The following is a 20,167-nucleotide window of genomic DNA, read 5'->3' on the forward strand; positions in this document are numbered from 1 at the left end:
GTAATCATGTTTTAAACAATGTAGTTAATACAACAACTGGTGAATTGCCATTCACTCGTTGGCATGGCAGAAAACCAAATTTAAGTTACCTACACACATTTGGAGGTCCGGCATGGGTGCATATTCCCTCACAAGTAAGACTGAAAGGGCAACATAGAGCTAAGAAATTATTTTTTGTTGGTTATTAGACCAACCATAGATCGTTTAGTTTTTGGGATCAAAGCACAGCTCATGTATATTGTAGTGCTAGTGCAAAATTTCTCAAGCATGTCGGGTGGGATAAACTGGAACAGAAATCCAGTAATGATATCATTATTGATACCCAAATAGTCCCTAAAGATAAAATCAGTAAACCATGAATAGCTATTAAAGAGGAAGCACAGGAGGAAGTAGTAGACGCAATCTACATAGACTTCTGTAAAGCCTTTGATTCAGTGGTACACGACAAACTACTCCTAAAAATAAAATCCTATGGTATCTCTGGACAACTGAATAACTGGATAGAAGCATTCCTGGCAAACAGACAACAAATGGTCAAAATTGGGAGCGTCCTATCAAATTCTGTACCTGTCAATATTGGTGTCCCCCAAGGCAGTGTTCTAGGACCAACTGTCTTCATACTCTACATAAATGACCTCTGTGATCATATTAAGAGCAATTGCATTCTTTTCGCTGATGATGTAAAGCTGTTCAATACCACAGACAATACTGCTACCCTTCAAAAAGACCTCGACTATGTATCAGAATGGTCAAACAAATGGCAACTTCAAATCTCAACAAATAAATGCTCTGTCTTACATATTGGCAAAAAAAATCAGAAAATAAAATACAAGCTGAATAGTCAAGATCTTGTTGATGACCCAAGCTCTGTAAAGGACCTTGGAATACTCACCTCTAATTATCTAAGTGCTAGAGCCCACTGCAACTACATAGCCAAAAAGGCATTAAAAGTTGTTAACCTAATCCTATGTAGCTTTTTCTCTGGTAATATCACACTACTAACCAGAGCATACAAAACATTTGCTAGACCAATACTCGAATACAGTTCATCAATCTGGAACCCACATTACGTATCTGATATTAGCACAATTGAGAAAGTCCAGAAATATTTCACAAGAAGAGTTCTCCACTCCTCTACTCGTTGTAGAATACCTTATGCCACCAGACTTGAAATTCTAGAACTAGAAAACCTTGAATTACGCCGTCTTCGGTCTGATTTAAGCATGGTATATAAAATCATACATTGCAATGTCCTACCTGTCAATGAATACTTCAGCTTCAACCATAACAACACAAGAGCACACAATAGATACAAACTCAAAGTTAACCGCACCAAACTTGATTGCAGGAAATACGACTTCAGCAATAGAGTGGTCAATGTCTGGAATACTCTACCCCAGTGGTCCCCAACCTTTTTTGTACCAGGGACCGGTTTCAAGCAGAAAATTTTTGCAAGGACCGGGGGGGGGAGCAGGGGGGGGAGAAGGGAGAAGAGAAGGAGGCTTCGCTCTCTCGCTGCTCCACCATCCAAGGAAGAAACTGCTTCAAAGAAGCGGGGGGGGGGCTTTTCCTGTCGCCGCAGCTATTCCGGCGCCCGTTTCACCCCCACTCCCACCCCGCCCGCGCGCGCGCGCTTCAATCCACAGTGTCCCGTTCTGCCTGCCTGCCTGCCTGCCTGCCTTAGTTTCTGGTTGTTTGGGAGCAGCTTCGGCTGAGAATAATAACTATTCGCCTCTTTTACTCAGCCGAAGCTGTTCCGATTCAACCATTAACGAAGGCAGGCAGGCAGGCAGAGCGGGCGAGTGGACGGGGTGGGGGTGGGGGAGAAACGGGCGCTTCGGGGAAGCTGCGGTGACAGGAAAAGCCCCCCCCCCCGGCTTCTTTGAAGCAGTTTCTTCCTGTGCTGGTGGAGGAGCGAGAGAGCGACTGAGAGAGCTGACCCAGAAAGAAGGACAGGCTTCGGTTGCTTCCTCCCTCCTCTTCTTTCATTTGTGTCCTTGATCCCCGATCCCAGCAGAATTCACCGAAGGTGAAGAAAGCCGCCATTTTTTTTTAAAAAAATCCTTTGCGGCCCGGTAGAGCGTGCTCCGCGGCCCGGTACCGGTCCGCGGCCCGGTGGTTGAGGACCCCTGCTCTACCCGACTCTGTAGTTTCTTCCCCAAACCCCAAAAACTTTAACCTTAGACTGTCTACTATTGACCTCACCCCTTTCCTAAGAGGTCTGTAGGGGGCGTGCATAAGCGCACCAACGTGCCTACCGTCCCTGTCCTATTGTTTCTCTTATTCTTCTTTTATTTTTCTTATATGTACCCATTTCATGTATTCACAACTATGTATACACTTATACTTATTATCGTGTAAACAATTGGCAAATCAAATAAATAAATAAATAAAATAAAATAAATAAATAAAACAGGCACAGGAGAAGGTAGAAGTACAGGAGCAGGTGCCACAGGAAAGTCCACCAGTAAGCCCTGTATTACCAAGACGTTCAACCCGAGTAACACAACCACCTGATAAATATCAGGCTAGTGTTGTCTGCCAAGTGAATACAGTTCCAAGTAATTATAGTGAACTAAAACTGTATCCTGCTAAGGATCAGGCTGCTTGGCAGAAAGCAATGGATAAGGAACTGGAATCATTAAAAAAACTGGAGGTATACGAAAATGTTAAGTTACCACCAGGTAAACATGCCATAGGAATGTAAATTGATTTATAAATTGAAGACAGGTGTGGATGGAACTGTTACCCATAAAGCCAGGTTAGTAGCACAAGGGTTTAATCAGACAGCAAAAGACTACGATGAGATGTTTGCACCTAGTCTGAAGGCTACTACATTAAGGGCAGCATTAGTGTGGGCAGCTAAGGAGAAATACATTGTAAATCGTTTGGATATAGGGACAGCATATCTGCATGCACCGTTGCAACACACTATATATTTAAAGAAACCTTTAGGTATCAAAACTGATAATACAACTGATTGCTGGAGATTGAAAAAGAGTCTTTATGGCTTAAAGCAGTCAGGATATGAGTGGAACCAATGTATAGTTAAAGAATTAAGTAAAATAGGCTTTGTAGCTGGCATGGCTGATCCATATTTGTTTAAAAGAGAAAGTAATGGTATAATTTCATTTTTGCTATTGTTTACTGATGACATAGCATTAATCACCAAAACTGAAAAAGAAGCTACTAAAATAATTTCACTATTAGAAAAGAAATTTAAAATAAAGCAATTAGGAGAAATCAAACAATATCTTGGTTTAAAGATAGATAGAACTAGGAGAGGATACAAGACTTCACAGGCAGATAAAATTAACCAATTACTAAAAAGTTTTAAAATGGAACTTTGTAAGCTGGCTAAAACACCGATGAGCCAGCAGTTTAGCCATAGTGATGTTCAAAGTCCTATTTTTGATAAGAACATTTATCAGTCCTTGATTGGTAATTTATCTTTTCTCAGTAATTGGTCAAGGCCAGATATTGCATACATTTTTAATCAATTAGCGAGATTTTAATGCTGAGCTGACTGAAAGGCACTTGCAAGCTGCTCAAAGTGTGTTAAGATATCTGAAACAAACAATGCACTATGCATTTTATTTGGAGCCTAAAGATGAACTGAGTTTAACTGCATAAGCTGATGCAAGTTTTGCTACAGACATAAATACACGAAAATCTACATCGGGTACTGTAATATTATTGGGAAAAGCATTGATAGGATGGAGGTCTATTAGACAGAAACATCTAAGTTTGTCAACAATGGAGGCTGAATTCTCATGTTTATCTTTATTATGGACAGATTTAGTTTTGTATAAGCAATTATTAATTATATGGGAATTGATGTAACAGATTCTATTGTTGTTTATGAAGATAACCAATCAGCAATACAGATGGCTTCAAATATTGCTGTTAAGACAAGAACGAAACACAGAGATTTAAGATATATAAATGTGAGACAATGTGTGCAAAGTAAAATGATTAAGCTAGAATAATGTATGTCAGAAAACAATATAGCAGATCATTTTACAAAGGCCTAATAGCATAGGCTCTATAAAGCATAAGGCTAGCTGTGAAAATTATGGACTTAGAATGTAAGGTTGTATATATTGTCCTACACAAAAGGGGAGAATGTTAGGAATGTAAGTAATCTAACAGATATTTGGAATGGAAATATATAAACCAGGATAGACATTTTAATAATGCCTCTTTAAGAGAATCCTAAAAGTGTAATTCTCAAATGGCCATAACATGCTGCCAAAAACCTGGGTTGTTTAGTGTTAGTCTCAGAAGAGAGTGTGAGTGAATCTCTGTTTTCTTCTGTTGGAGAATATTGCCGTTCTTCCTAATTGATTGATATTCCTGGATTTGATGGAAGTCTGATACTGAACTGTTTTTGATACTGGACTTTGTTATTGGATTATCCCTGGACTAAAAACTGACTGATCTTACCTGTGAATGATTTTGGACTGCTTATTTTGAACTTTGTTTAAAACCTTTATTGGAAGTAAAAACCAACATTTACTGTACAGTGTAGCTGTGTGTATTATTCAAACACTACTCTCAAATACGTCTCCCTGTATGCACTGATTCCCCTAACGGGGAATTACCTCAACACTATAAATTAAATCCAAAATTTCAGCTCAGTATAAGTACATGGTGGTAATATTGGGCTTTTGTACTTTAATATTTCAGGCTAAGGAGGCTGCATAGATATGATTTTTAAAAAATTCTTATAACAGTGTGTTCACTTGTACCCTTGGTCTAAATGACCTCTTTTAATGTTGAAGGAAAAAAGATCTAGTCACTGAGAGAAATACACCCAGGTAAGGAAAGGTGTGAACTTGCTCTATCAGTTCATCAGACTTCAGAGGATAATTTGGACTGCAGAAAAAACAATTACTACCAACCTGCCTTCCATGGAGGACCTGTATACTGCATGAGTCAAAAAGAGGGCTGTGAAAATATTTACACACCCCACACATCCTGGACATAAACTGTTTTAACTCCTTCCCTCAAAATGACTCTATAGAGCACTGCACTCCAGAACAACCAGACACAATAATGGTTTTTTCCCGAAAGCCATCACTCTACTAAACAAATAATTCCCTCAACACTGTCCAACTATTTACAAAATCTACAGTACTATTACTGTTAGTCTTCTCATCACTCCTTATCACCTATCACCTCCCATGTATGACTGCATGACTGTAACTTTGTTGCTTGTATGCTTACGATTTATATTGACTGTTTCCCAGTATGATTTGATTGCTTATTGTACCCTTTGACTATCATTAAGTGTTCTAACTGATGATTCTTGGCTCTTGACGAATGTATCTTTTCTTTTATGTACACTGAGAGCATTTGCAACAAGACAATTCCTTGTGTGTCCAATCAGACTTGGCCAATAAAAGAATTCTATTCTATTCTGTTCTGTTCTATTCTATTATATTCTGTTCTGTTCTGTTCTATTCTATTCCTATTCCTATTCCTATTCCTATTCCTATTCCTATTCCTATTCCTCTTCCTCTTCCTATTCTATTCTATTCTATTCTATTCTATTCTATTCTATTCTATTCTATTCTATTCTATTCTATTCTATTCATCATCGAATAGCCCTATATGGCAATATGTCATTTCCCAAAGACCAGAAATTTTGACATTGACTTATCAATAATCAGATAATTCTTATAAGAGTCAAGTTTTCTTAACAAGACATGAAACTCAAATGTACATGGGCAGCATACTTTTCTTACCATTTGGTAAGGATCAGTCCTGCCTCTCATGGCTCCATTCATCCTAAAAGGGGGGTCCCCAACCTATGTGCCACGACCCACTAGTGGGCCATGAGGGGTTTGCAATTGGGTCATGAAAATGGCCGGCAAGTGCATATGTGCACACACTCATCCTCACGTGTGTGAGTAAAGGGAAAGCACATGCACACATGCTGTATCCTATCTCTCTATGAACCATCTCCTCTGCCCTCCCAATCTTGAAAGCTGAAAACATTGGGGAACTCAATGTTCCCCTAAACACACTCTCAATCAAATGAATGAAGAACATGGAATAATTGAGATAGAAGGGATTTTTGAGGTCTTCTAGTCCAACTCTCTGCTCACAGAGCAGATCATATACCATTTCAGACAAAATGAATATACAGCTATTTTTGAAAGCCTCCAGCAATGGAGCATGCACAGCTTCATAACACAAGCTGTTCCACGGATTAATTTTTCTCACAGTGCTTGTAGAAAGGGCTTTAAGCAGGATCAGCATTCTGAGTTCCATTTTAAGAGCAATCACTTTCTTCCATGATATTTTTATGTTTACTGTGTCAAATGCTGTGAAAGCAGCAAACCATCATTTCCTCTGACTGATATTTTTATTCTGAGAGGTTTCAGGGCAATGCAACCACCAATAGTGGATCAAATCTGCTTAAAATCTGTTGGTGCTTCTACAAGGAACGTTTCATCTACAACTCTCAATTCTATTCAGAATAGAATAGAATAGAATAGAATAGAATAGAATAGAATAGAATAGAATAGAATAGAATGGAATGGAATGGAATGGAATGGAATGGAATGGAATGGAAGGGAAGGGAAGGGAAGGGAAGGGAAGGGAAGGGAAGGGAAGGGAAAGGAGGAGAAGAGAAGAGAAGAGAAGAGAAGAGAAGAGAAGAGAAGAGAAGAGAAGAGAAGAGAAGAGTTGGAAGGGACCTTAAAGGTCTTCCAGTCCAACCCTCTGCTGAGGCAGGAAACCCTATATCATTTCAGACAAATGGTTGTCCACTATTTTCTTTAAAAAAATACCGGTGTTGGAGCATTTACAACTTCTGGAGGCCAGTTATGGGAGAATTCAAGTCAATACAATTGTCAATAGTGGATCACATCTGCCTAAAGACTGCTGGTTCTTCTACAAGGAATGCACTTTTCATCTACCATTCTCAACTCTCTTCAATGGGAAGCTGGCATGTATTTAAGCCTAGATAGATAGATAGATAGATAGATAGATAGATAGATAGATAGATAGATAGATAGATAGATAGATAGATAGATAGATAGATAGAGATAGATAGAGATATAGAGATAGATAAATATAGAGATATAGAGATAGATAGAAAGGTAGATAGGTAGATAGGTAGACAGAGATAGAGATAGATTTGGATATAAACTCAAATAGGCATGGAAGAACCTGCAAATAGAGGGTCCCACCTGTTGGGACATTTTTATATCAATCCCCAGTCATGAAACCTACAACGGATATAGTGAAAAGCAGCTTTTGAATTCTATAATGAAGATATGGTTTAATCTACCATCAAACACTACACCCCATTCACTTTGCTAGATAGGGGAACACAAAAACATACCTGTGGAAATTTGTAGGCACCTGCTAAAGTTGACATCTGGATGGAGATGTCTCTGTCAGCTCTATCAACAAGTGCCAAAAGGTTGTCCTTCCTTCCACAGCTGTAGTTGGGAACATTGGCTTCTCCGGTAGACAGAATGTCCAGCAAGGCATCTGAAGTGCCGAGGGTGTTATCATAGTTGTCATGGATGTTGCAGCCAAGTGTGAGATTGTGCGTGGGCTGATAATTTTTATTAAAAACTTCAATATTGAAAATCACACGTAGTATGTATTTCTTTTGATGAGATAAACTAGTGTAAAACCATGCTCATATTAGTATTAACAGCAGCAGCAGCAACAATAAAATACTTTTTCTCTATTTAATCCATTTTTTTCTCCACAAGCTAACTAAATCTTAAGCTATTATTGATCCAAAACCAGAGCCAAATGATAATCACTCATCATCCTTTAATGTTGTGAGTGTGGAGAAGATAGAATGGATATAGTTTTCCAAAAGGGTTAAAATCAGAAATACACCATTATTTGTAGAAGTACTAATTTTCATCAGTGCAGTAAACAGTTTGAAGAATAATTCAGTCATTAAAGTAGAACAATCCTAAAAGATACAGGATTTTTGATAAGTGACCCAGAAAAGCTGTTCTGAAAAGAGGCATCCTCTATTCTTATAAAAATCAAGCATTGAATATCAATGAGAGGTTATGAAACTATGAAAAGGACCTCGGCAGGGGAATCTACAACAATCACTACTTTCAATAAAACTCACTACTCAAGTCATGAATTGAGGATTGAACAGGGAAACATAAATAATGTGGGCTTTTTTCAGGTTTTATTTGCCTCATGTTTTGATTTGAACCTCTCCCAGAAAATAAGACAAAAGAGATAGAGACTGTGGAAATCAAAAGGGTTCAAGAAATTAGTCAGGTCCTGCAATATAACAATGAGTAAAATAAGATGAAGGAGAAAGAAGAGTGTTAGAGCTGCAAATGGAGGGAATGAAACTCCATCACAATGAATGACTTACAACTGAATCTGCCTAGAAGGAACCCTGTTGAAAGGTAATGTTGCATGTGCTATTGTTGATAGAGAGATGACTACACCAATGAGAAGATCGCCTGGCCTATAATAGCTCCATGGCTTTTCTCCATCCTGGTTGTCCAAACTCAGTGGGCACTTCATTCTCAGCTTCCCGGAGACCGGCTGGGACATCAGTAGAAGCAAAAGCAGAAGCAGGAGATCCATAATTCCTGGGGCTGAATCAATCTCCTTCCTATTTTTAAAGAAGAATTAGCAGAATTCAAAGCACACTCACAGGATAGAATATCCTCTGGCTTTCCTGGTTCAAACAGACAAGATTCATCTGGAAGAGATAAAACGTACATTCAAGAGCACAGCTCCCGCCTGTCCTGTAATTTGAGCCACAAGGGGCATAACCTGTAGTATTTATCCTTTTATTATGCAAGGTCGCTTCCATGTTGCTTCAGTCTCATGTTTACATCAAAAGCAGACACTGGAGAAATAGAAGAAGAGGTCTCAAGGCATGTAAGGTGACAATTACAGTGAGAAGAAACTTGTCCTCTTGGGACCCTGAACTTCTTCCATCTAATGAGGAGTAGGCAGAAAAAAGGACTTTGGTGAAAAACCACAGATACACCGGTTGGCGCACTGTCCTGTACTGGTCATAGTCTTTCCTGTTAGGATATGTGCATAAAGTCATGCTTAGAGCAAGATACTTCAAGAGCCAGGAAAGTGACGGAAAAGGCGGAGCTTAGTTTCGGCGATACAGCTGTAATCTCGGGGCTCCGAGATCACAGCTGATATTTTCGCCCCCGGTCGGTTCTAACGGACCTAAACCGTCCCGTAGAGACGGTGACTGTGTAGGGCACATTTCCTGGATCCCAGGGACATCGCAAAGTCCCTGGTTCGATCCGGAAGAAGTCCTATTGCTGGCGGCGGAGAGGCAGCCTCCATAGCTGCTGAAGTCGGGACAGCTCCGGTAAGGAAGAGCTGAGAGTGAAAGTGTGTCGGCTGAGTGTTAGCTGAGTGTTAGCTGAGTTTTGAAAGGACACTCTGGATATAAGAAGAAATCTGTGAGATTTTTCTTTGACAAAAACTGTATGAGCGGCGTTTTTTAAAGGGATGTCAAATTGAGGCTTGGATTTTTTTTTTCTATTTCTTACTTTTTTTTTTTTTTGGAATTTCAGCGCGACTTTATAGTTAACCGGACTGAATTTTCTCTTATATATATTTGCTCCTTTTTGATTTTTTAAGATAGAGGCTCCCTTTGGCTATTGTTTTTTTTTATATATATATATATATATATATATATATATATATATATATATATATATATATATATATATATATATATATATATATATATATATATATATATATGTTAATACTTTTTCTTTTTGCTTAATTTTTAAAAAAATATTTTTGGCTGGTGGGGGGGGCAAGTGGATTAAGAAACTCTGTAACACTGCCAACTAGAGGCTTGAAAATATTTCATTTGAATTGGAAAAGAACTCTGAAAAGACTACTTCTCAAGGACATTTCAATTTGATAAGATAGAGGGAGAGCGTAACAAAATATTATTACAGGTGCTCTCCTGGACTCTTATCAACATTTCAACACTTGAGGCTTGGCCTTGAAGCTTGTCGAGAAGAGAGTCATAATAAGAGCCTTGGACAAATAAATAGAGTGCAGTGTGTTGTTTTTTTTCGTTATCTTTTTTTAGTCATGTACCCTTACTCACCAGCCTCTCTGTAAACTTTAATTTTAGTAATATTCTTATTTTTGCTTTTTATTTTAAAGGGAAAGCCTCAGAATTTTTTTCTTTATTTTTCTTTTCTTCTCCTTTTTTTTTTTTTTTTACTGGGATTCTTTCTGCTTTTTTCATTTATATTTTTGGACCACTCTGCCTTTTCTTTTTTATTATTGAGACTTCCCAATTGGATTGAAGATTATTATCTTTTTTTTTGGGGGGGGGGGGGTTTCTTCCTTCTATTTTTCATTTTTTACTTTGGACTACTTCATAATTGGATTAGGGTCTAGAAGAACCTGAAGATTTTCTTCTTCTTTTTGTCCTTTTTTTTTGTTATTGGGATTTTTATTATTGGATTTTTCCATTTTGGATTATAATTGGTTATTCTACCAGTTGGATTAAAAGCTAAAAAGAATTTGAAGGTCTTGAAGCATCAAAATGAGCAGAAAACCCATATCTTCTGGCGTTTCTACTTCTACCTCTGCCTCCCCACCAGCTGGACAACGCTTGATTCAGACAATGTTGAAGCAAGATAAAGAACAAGAAAAAGTGACTTTACAGATGATTATGCAAGGAATCCAAGATCTCAAGATAAAATCAGATGCCATTGAACAAAGAATAGAGAATATTGAACAAAGAACAGGGAAGACTGATGAAAAAATTGAAAATATTCAACAAATGATGACGAAGTATGATGAGAGATTCCAAAAAATTGAGGAATAAGGTGCACAAAGAGAGGAGAAGATTGGAAATATTGATAGCAGATTAACAGTGGTTGAACAAGATAAAAGTGGGATGTTGAGGTGGGAGATGGAGAGGTCAGAATTCTATCTCAGATTTCAAAATATAGAAGAAGAAAAAGGAGAAAACTTGGCTGCGATAATGATAGAAATTTTGGCGGATGCGTTGGAAATTACAGAGGAAAAGATGATGGATGGAATAGATGAGGTATACCGAGTCTCTACAAGATATGCGATGAGAAATAAATTACCAAGGGAAGTTCATATTAGATTTACCAAAAAATCCATCAAAACACAAATACTACAAGTTGTAAGAGAGAAGATATTGAAATAAAAACTGGAAGAATGAGAAAATACCATCACAGGAAGAAATTATTAAGAAAATATTGGAATGTGCTGAGATTGACATTTGAAATTAGAGAGCAAGAGGATAAACAATTTTATGAAATTTGGGATCTTTTTTATCAGTGGCTAGATGACAAAATACGATAATAGAATATTTAGAAAGTTAGATAGCAAGGAATACTTTTATTTTTTCTTTTGCCTATGTTATTTGACATTATATCTATAAAGTGTTTTTAGGATAGATTTGGTATGATTATATGATTTGTTATAGAATAAACTGTTTAAAGTATTGTTCTCTCATAAAGCATGAATGATTAAAAGTATAGTTAAATGATTTATTAATAGCGATATTAGGATATATAAGTTTGGATTGACAATATGAGTTGTTATGTAATATAATTGCAATTGAGACTACGAAATGAATGCACAAAATCGATGAACCAACCGACACACTGTATGTACATAAGAGAGTTGATGTTTTAATGTTTTGTTTGTCTTGTTTGTTTGTAGAAAATCAATAAAATGGTTTTCGGGAAAAAAAAGAGCCAGGAAAGTGACTTATGCTGTCCTTCAATGGAATCCCTTGCTTCCACAGATTGCTAGGGAAGGTCATCCAGAGCTGTGGAGTTTGGTGCCACTCTCGGTTGGTGACAGTTAACTCTAGTGCTGTCTGTGCTCTAATGCCATGGAAGCAATCAGTATCCTTGAACCCAGTCTAATGTTAGAATAACAGTTTAACAGATTTGGAAGAAACTTTATAGGTTTTCTAGTCCAACCCCTTGCTCAAGCAGGAGACCCTATACCATTTCAAGCAAGTAGCTGTCCAGTCCATCTGTTGGTGATGCTGTCTATCCCACATTTTTCTAGTTTACCAAGAAGCAGGTTGTGGTCTATTTTGTCAGATAACTTACTGAAATCCCAGAATACCATGTCCACAGCTGATCCACTAATTTAATCACTTTGTCTTTACGACAAAGAGTAGGGCTGTATGGGATTTTCTTTTCAATGAGATCTTCATATATTAATCCTAATTAGGGGCTCATTTTATAATTCTTGTAACTGAAGTGAAATTTCATTTGCCATCTGTTCTAGAAACACCAATTGACAAAGCCAACAATCAGAACCTCTCCTACATTCTCCTGGTCACTCTCCTGCTTTCCATCTTGACCTGTTCCATTCTGCTCATTGGCCGACCAAGGAGACTGACTTGCCTCCTCCAACAAACAGCCTTCAGCATTGTCTTCTCAATTGCCATTTCTTCAGTCTTGGAAAAAACTATCACAGTGGTGTTAGCTTTCTTGGCCACAAAACCAGGGAACAAAATGCAGAGATGGTTGGGCAAGAATTTGGCCAACTCACTTGTGCTTTCTTGTTCTGGTCTCCAAGTTGTCATCTGCAGCATCTGATTGGGCACTTTCCTCCCCATTCCCTGACTTTGACATGCACTCCCAACCTAGAGAGGTCGTCCTACAATGCAATGAAGGTTCTGTCACCATGTTTTATATTGCCCTTGGGTACATGGACTTTCTGTCTGCTCTCTGCTTCACAGTGGCTTTCCTGGCCAGGAATCTCCCTGGGGCGTTCAACGAAGCCAAGCTGATCTCCTTCAGCATGCTGATCTTCTGCAGTGTCTGGGTATCCTTTGTGCCTTCTACCTGAGCACCAAAGGGAGGTACATGGTAACTGTGCAGGTCTTCTCCATTTTAGCATCCAGTGCTGGATTGCTGGCCTGCATTTTCATCCCTAAATGTGACATTGTTATTTTCAGGTCAGATCTGAATACCAAAGAACATTTGATATTAAAATAATATAGAAAAAATGACTTTTACCAATCTGTTATTCTTCAAAAATGGCATTTAGTATTCACAACTAACAGTTTTTGACCATTTAATATTTATTTATTTAAGTTATAGGCTTCCCGGCTTCCCTAAAGGCAGCTTACAATAAATAAAAACACGATGAAACATTAAAACATTTGAAGAATAAATAGTATCACTAAAATTGTTTTACAATTGACAACAGGGGAAAGGGAGAAGGAAATGCACATATTGAACATATTGTCAACTCATAAAACAATCCTATGTCTGTTTTCAAGTTGCCATAAACAAGGGAGGGGGAATCTGAAGGAACAGTACAGCAGTAAAACCAGAATTACATTCCACCGTTATCTTAAAAAGATTGTAGCTAGGCTACCGGATCTTCTGGTTGTGAAAATCCTTTATTAGAGAATGTGATTGATGATACCTGGGCAGTGCTTTATTGGAGAATCTGATTTATGATACACCCGGGGGGAGGGGCAAAACACGGTCACAGGTGACTGTGAATTATGTATGCCAGACTTGGCTTCATTTAGGTTAATGCCAGCATGTTGCTCCTAATAAATCTTTTGAGAGATTTTTTGAAGCTTGGCTTGAGGCTCATGATTTAATTAGGGCTATCACCGGAACCCTGACACATATATTCCTCCTATTCCTAAAGCTAATCCTATTCCTATTCTTCCATATTTCTAAACATTCCTAAAACAAAATATGAAGTCTTATTTTTCGTCACAATAATGTGTGTAAAATCTGTTTCCAGATGAATGAGTCTTTCCAGTAAGCCAATGGAGACATAAGGAATGTGGCCTTGCAGTTCCTAGTGACCTGTGGGAAGTTTTATCAGAATATTCCCATAGCAATTCCTGAATCAGAAGATGAAAATGCTTCTTATAACAAAGACTATTTTTCTTTGCAGATAACAGAAGGGCAAGAAGTAATCTGAAATTTCTTATGTTATTTATGTATCAAACCAAATCCTCCTCTTATTCTAGCATCTTGCAAGTTTTTACTTTATTCTCACTTTCTTATCTTGCCATATATATTTCAATACAATTTTATTTAAATCTTCAAAGTAGTCTTTTTCAAGCCTAATTGGAATTGTTTGAAACAAATATAAAATTCTGGGTAATATATTCATCTTGATTGTTGAAATTCTCCCTATTAGTGACAGTTGTAAATTTTCCCATTTCACCAGATCTAGCGCTATTTGCTGTTTAAGTTTGATATAATTATTCTCTTTTAGTGTACTACATCTTGCTGTCAAGTATATCCCCAAGTACTTCATCTTATTCGTGACCTGAATTTTCAATAGGTCTGCCAGTTCTTCCTTTTGTCTTGATAACATATTCTTTGTCAAGATCTTTGTCTTATCTTTATTCATTTTCAAACCAGCCACCTTTCCATATGTCTCTATCTTTTCTATCAATTTTGGTGCTGCTTCTAGAGGGTCTTCTAAGATGAAAACCAGATCATCTGCAAATGCTTGCAGCTTAAATTCTTCCTTTTTGATTTTCATTCCTTTTATATTCTTTTCATCTCTAATATTTCTATTTAGCACTTCCAAACTTAACACAAACAACAAAGGTGATAGTGGGTACCCTTGTCTTGTTCCTTTTCTTATATTGAAAGAGTCTGTCAGTTCTCCCTCTATCATTACCTTTGCCATTTGCTTATGGTATATAGCTTCTATTGCTTGAATAAATTTTCTAGCAAAGCCCATCTATTCCAGCAGTAATAACATGAATCGCCAATTCACATTATCAAATGCCTTCTGTGCATCTAGAAATATCAGAGCCATTTGTTTTTCAGGATGTGCCTCGTAATATTCCAAAGTGTCCAAGATTACTCTCATATTGTCTTTAATTTGTCTCTTTGGCAGAAATCCAATTTGATCAGGATGGATAAAAATATTTAGGTATTTTTTAAGTCTTTCTGCCAGTATTGAAGCAAAGATTTTATAATCTGCATTTAGTAGAGAAATAGGTCTATAGTTCTTGATTTGTAATGGATCGGTCTCCTCTTTTGGAACAAGTGTGATATAAGCTTCTGACCATGATTTAGGTATCCTCTTCTTTAACATAACTTCATTCATAACTTCTAGCAATGGAAGATTCAATGATTCTTGTAATGTTTTGTAAAATTCTGCCGGAAGTCCATCTGGGCCTGGTGCCTTTCCATTATTTTGCTTCTTGAGTGCTTCAGTTAACTCCATCATCGTTATATTGCTTTCTAACATTGTTTCAATCTCTTTAGGTATCTGAGGTAAATTGGCATTCTGTAAGTACTGTTTAACTCTTTCCTCATCAATATTCTCTTGCGTATATAGTTTCCCATAGAAGTCTCGAATGATTTCCTTCTTCTCTTTACTACCATAGCAAACTTGGCCTCGGTCATCTGTTAATTGCAATATTTTCCTTGATTCTTTCTCCTTTCTCAATTTGTATGCTAACCATCTACCTGGTTTGTTTGCGTCTTCAAAGTAGTTCTGTTTAGCACCTCTAATTTTCTGTGCTAATTCTTCTTTTTCTATTTGACCCATTTTATGTTTAACTATATCTATTTTTAACTTGATGTCCTTTTTCTGTGGCATTTTCTGTAGCTCTTTTTCAAGTCTTTTATACTCATCCTCTAAGGCCTTAGAGGCTAATCTTTTCATGGTATTTCTTTTCCTTGTATAGTCTATTATCAAGTTCTCTCATCCACTGTGTGAAGTCTCTAACACATGCTTTCTTCATTGTATCCCATACATTCTGAATTGATGTAAAAACAGTTCGTATCGTCTTTTTGTAATATCATCAATTTTCTCTCAACAGAAGAAAAAAAGCCAGTCACTCTTCTTTCTCCATCCACTGTGTGAAGTCCTTAAAGATATAGTACTAAAATGTTTATCCTGGTTTATATATTTCTAACCCAAATACCTGTTAGGTGACTTATATTCCTAACATTTTCCATTTAATTGTCATTGGATTGTGATCTGCCCAAGTACTTGTTTCAATATTTATTTCTTGAATATTAGTTATTAATTCTGTTGACATCCATATCATATCTATTCTGGACCATGATAAGTGTCTATTTGAATAGAAGGTGTATTGTTTAGTTTTAGCATTTCTTTCTCTCCATGTATCTTTTAAGTTTATTTCATCTACCATTTTAAAAAAAGATTTAGGGAGAATCTTTCTGTTTTGCTTTATTGTTTTCTGTGCTGTATAGTCCAGTTTATTGTCTACAATTCCATTAAAGTCTCCCATCATAACTATATTAGCATAGTCCAGTTCAATTATTTTCATATGTAATTTTTTGTAGAATTCTTCTTGTTTGTCATTCGGGCACAGATTGCAATAAGGAGTGTTTTCGTATTATTGTCCATTATTTCCACCATTAGTACTCTTCCATCATCATCGGTATAAATCAATTTCGCTGGGATGGTCTCTTTAATATATAAAACTGTTCTGTCCCACCTGTATCCACAGATGAAACTTCAAGTTATATAGTTCAAATACTTTACAAAACCAGAGACAGAAGATTCAATTGCTCTGTTATCACAGTCCTTTGGCAGTCCTCCTAGAATCTGTCCAGCAATTCTGTATAGTTCGTAAATCACAACGCAGACGCATATCTTTCCAAGGCAAAACTCACTTTGTTTCCAGCAAATATTACAAAGTCATGCGCTCTCTTATATCCTCTAAGAGAGGGCGTGTCAGTCTCATTAATTAATCCTTTGCTGGACGTCTCTTTTCTAATTGAGATTGATGTCTCAATCTTCTCCTAGTTCTGGCATCCAGCCAGCATCTGGCAGTTTCATCTCCACTTGAAACCTCCAACACACTTTCCTGATTAACAGTTAACACCTGAGGTTTAATTAGGGAAGGAGGTTCAGGGGAGAGAGTGGCCTCTGAATCTTCCAATAAATCAGGTTCATCTCTCAAATCCAACTCCTCTCCCTCTACTTGACTCCCCTCTAAGTCACTTAATAATGCAGGCTCGAATCTCAGTGCCAGATCTTCTTCCTCGCTCGAACCCACATCTGCTGATTGTTCAGGTTCAAGTCTCGGAGTCACAACATAAAACCACTCCTCTTTTCTTACATTGTGTCAAGGAAGTAAATATTTTCCCTAATTTCGGCTGTATCAACAATTGTTCATATGGTTTTTTAATATGTACTTCTTGTAGACAGATTATATCAAATTTTAATTTCTCTAATTTATGAAAGTTTTTCCTTCTTTTAACGGCTGAGTTAAGTCCATTTATATTCATTGGAATCAATTTTTTCTCTTCCATGGTTATATTTTATAGTTAGGTTTGACAGCTCTTGTAGATCTTGGTTCACGTTGTTCTTTGACTTCCTCGTTTCCACCTACTGCACCTTCTTCTTTTCCAGTCATTATTTGGGAGTCCTCTTGGAATTTAATTAGTGAAATTTCTTTTTCTGACTCTTCCTCCCCTCTGAAGAATTCTGTGTAAAATGATTCAGCTTTCTCAATCGAATCAATTCTGTATTTCTGTTCTTGCCATGTGAACATTAAACCTTCTGGAATCAGCCATCTGTAATTCACCTCTTTTTAAAGTAACAATTTGGTCAGGAATCGGTATTCTCTTCTCATCTCTCTCACTCTTCTGGGTATTTGTTTCAAGACCACAATCTCCTTATCTTTGTATTTCAATGTTTTCTCTTTTGCCACTTGCAGTATTTGCGTTTTAATGGCTTTCTTTGTAAATCTAATGTGAACTTCTCTTGGTAAGCTATTTCTCATCGCATATCTTGTGAAAACTTGATAAACCTCATCTATTCCATCCATCATCTTCTCTTCAGTTATTTCCAAAGCTTCAGCCAGTATTTCTATCATTATCTCAGCTAAGTTTTGTCCTTTTTCTTCCTCTGTGTTTTGGAATCTAAGATAGAATTCTGATCTATCCATCTCCCATCTCAACATGCCACTTTTATCTTGTTTAACCACCGTTAATCTATTATCAATATCTCCAATCTTCCTGTCTCTTTGTTTATCTTCTTCAATTTTTTGGAATCTCTCATCATACTTCAACATCATTTGTTGGATGTTCTCCACTTTTTCATTGGTTTTCCCTGTTCTTTGTTCAATCTTCTCTGTTCTTTGTTCAATGTTCTCTGTTCTCTGTTCAATGTTCTCTATTCTCTTTTCAATATTCTCTGATCTTGCTTGAATATTTTGAATTCCTTGCATAATCATCTGCAGAGTCACTTTTTCTTGTTCTTTTTCTTGCCTTAACATTGTCTGCATTGAACGTTGTCCTCCAGATGGTGGAGAGGAAGAAGTAGAAGAACCAGGAGCTGTTAATTTCCTACTCATTTTAAGCAATTCAAAATCTTCAGGTTCTTCTAGACCTTAATCCAATTGTGAAATAACCAATTGTAGTTCCAAATAAAAATAGTAGAAAAAAGAAGCCAGATAGTAATGATAATTAAAAAAGGAGGACAAAATTTCTTCAGGTTCTTGTATACCTTAATCCAATCGGTTGGTTAGATGAAGAAAAAGGCTTGAAAAAAAAAAGGAAAGGAAAGGAAAAATTCTTCAGGTTCTTCAACACCTTAATCCAATTGAGAGGTCTCAAATAGAAAAGAATGCATAAAAATAAACCAGAAAAGTAGATGAAAAAACAAAAATACCAGGAAAGGAGAATAAAAGGCTATTCCCTTAAAAAAAGGAAACATTAATACTAAAGCTTTCCCTTTAAAATAAAAAGCAAGCGTAGAGATTTGACTTCCAAAGACAAAAAAAGAAAAAGAAAAAAAAAGAACAAAGACAAGCTCCAAAAAACTCAAAGATCCAAATAGCTATTGCAAAAAATAAAATAAAATAAAGCTGATGAGGAGGGATAGCACAACTTAGAAAAAATACAAAGAGCACACTGCACTTTGTTTAATTATCCAAGGCTCTTATTATAACTCTCTTCTCCAAAAACTTATCACCTTTTTTTCCCTAAGCTTCAACACCAAACTTCAGGTGTTGATAGAAACCCAGAAGAGCACCTGCAATAATACTCTCCAATGCTCTTCCCTCTACCTTATCAAACAGGCAATGTCCTTGAAAAAAAGTCTCAATTCTTTCTCAGCTTTTTCTGGTCAAAGGAAAAATAGAGTATTTCCAAGCCTCTAGTTGGCAGTGTTACAAAGTTTCTTTAGCTTTCACTTTCCCCCTCCTTTTCTGGCAGACTATAATAAGAATTAATTAAAAAAGGAAAAAGATATTTAAAAAAAAGACTAAAAGGGAGTCTCTGGCTTAATATATTATAAAATCAAAAAGGGGAAAGAAAAGAGTAGATAAAAAAAGGAAAAAACCAGTCCAGTTTCAAAATATAAGATCATCAGCAATAAGAAAAAAATAAAATAAAAATATTACTTTGACATTCCTGTTTAAAATCGCCGCTTATTCACTTCTGTCAAAAAAACTTTTACAGATTCTTCTTTCCCTTAGGGTGTCTTCTCAAATCTTAAAATAAAGAAAAGTTCTCACCAAACTGGCACACTTTCTCTTTTCGTTCTCTTTCGTTTCGGAGCTGTCCCAACTTCAGCAGCTTTAATGGCTGCCTCTTTGCCGCTGGCAAAAAGAGCTTCTCCTGGATCTACCAGGGACTTTGAGATATCCCTGGGATTGACAGGATGTGCTCTTTACATTCACCATCTCTTCGGGATGGTTTAGATCCACTTGGACCGTCCAGAAGCAAAGATATCGGCAGCGATCTCAGACCTACAAGATCGCATGCCGTATCATCGCGACGCCAGCTCCGCCCTCCCAACCCTCTATTCTTGTGTTGATAAGAACAACAATCTGAATGACCCACTTCACCATGTGTGACTTCTCTTGATAATACATAGTATAGAAGTGATATATGTTAGGAATATAAGTCACCTAACAGGTACTTGGGTTCGAAATATATAAACCAGGTTAGACATTTTAATACTGTCTCTTTAAGAAAATGCAAAACTGTAATTGGGTGTGGTTTCTCAAACGGCCATAAGATGGAGCCAGAAACCTGGGTTGTCTTAGTCTTAGTCTCAGAAGAGAGTGTGAGTAAGTCTCTGTTTCCTTCTGTTGGAGAATATTGCCTTTACCTGGCATATCTGTGGAATCCCAAATCTAAAAGTTTTCAGGCTTTCCACAATTTCTCAA

General features: G+C 37.0%; 1 long non-coding RNA gene across 1 annotated transcript; it reads right to left on the reverse strand.

The window, feature by feature from the left end:
• Positions 1-7,507: 7,507 nt before the first annotated feature.
• Positions 7,508-8,765, reverse strand: LOC148128625 (uncharacterized). The gene is made up of 3 exons (XR_015746222.1): positions 8,734-8,765; positions 8,378-8,623; positions 7,508-7,646 (listed from the first exon to the last, which is right to left on the reverse strand). It is a non-coding gene; the product is annotated as an uncharacterized LOC148128625 (long non-coding RNA).
• Positions 8,766-20,167: the final 11,402 nt, after the last annotated feature.

Source organism: Notechis scutatus, unplaced genomic scaffold (assembly GCF_049901735.1).
Source record: "Notechis scutatus isolate UNSWTSFEM ecotype Mainland unplaced genomic scaffold, rNotScu1.2 NSCUCTG81, whole genome shotgun sequence".
Taxonomy (NCBI): domain Eukaryota; kingdom Metazoa; phylum Chordata; class Lepidosauria; order Squamata; family Elapidae; genus Notechis; species Notechis scutatus.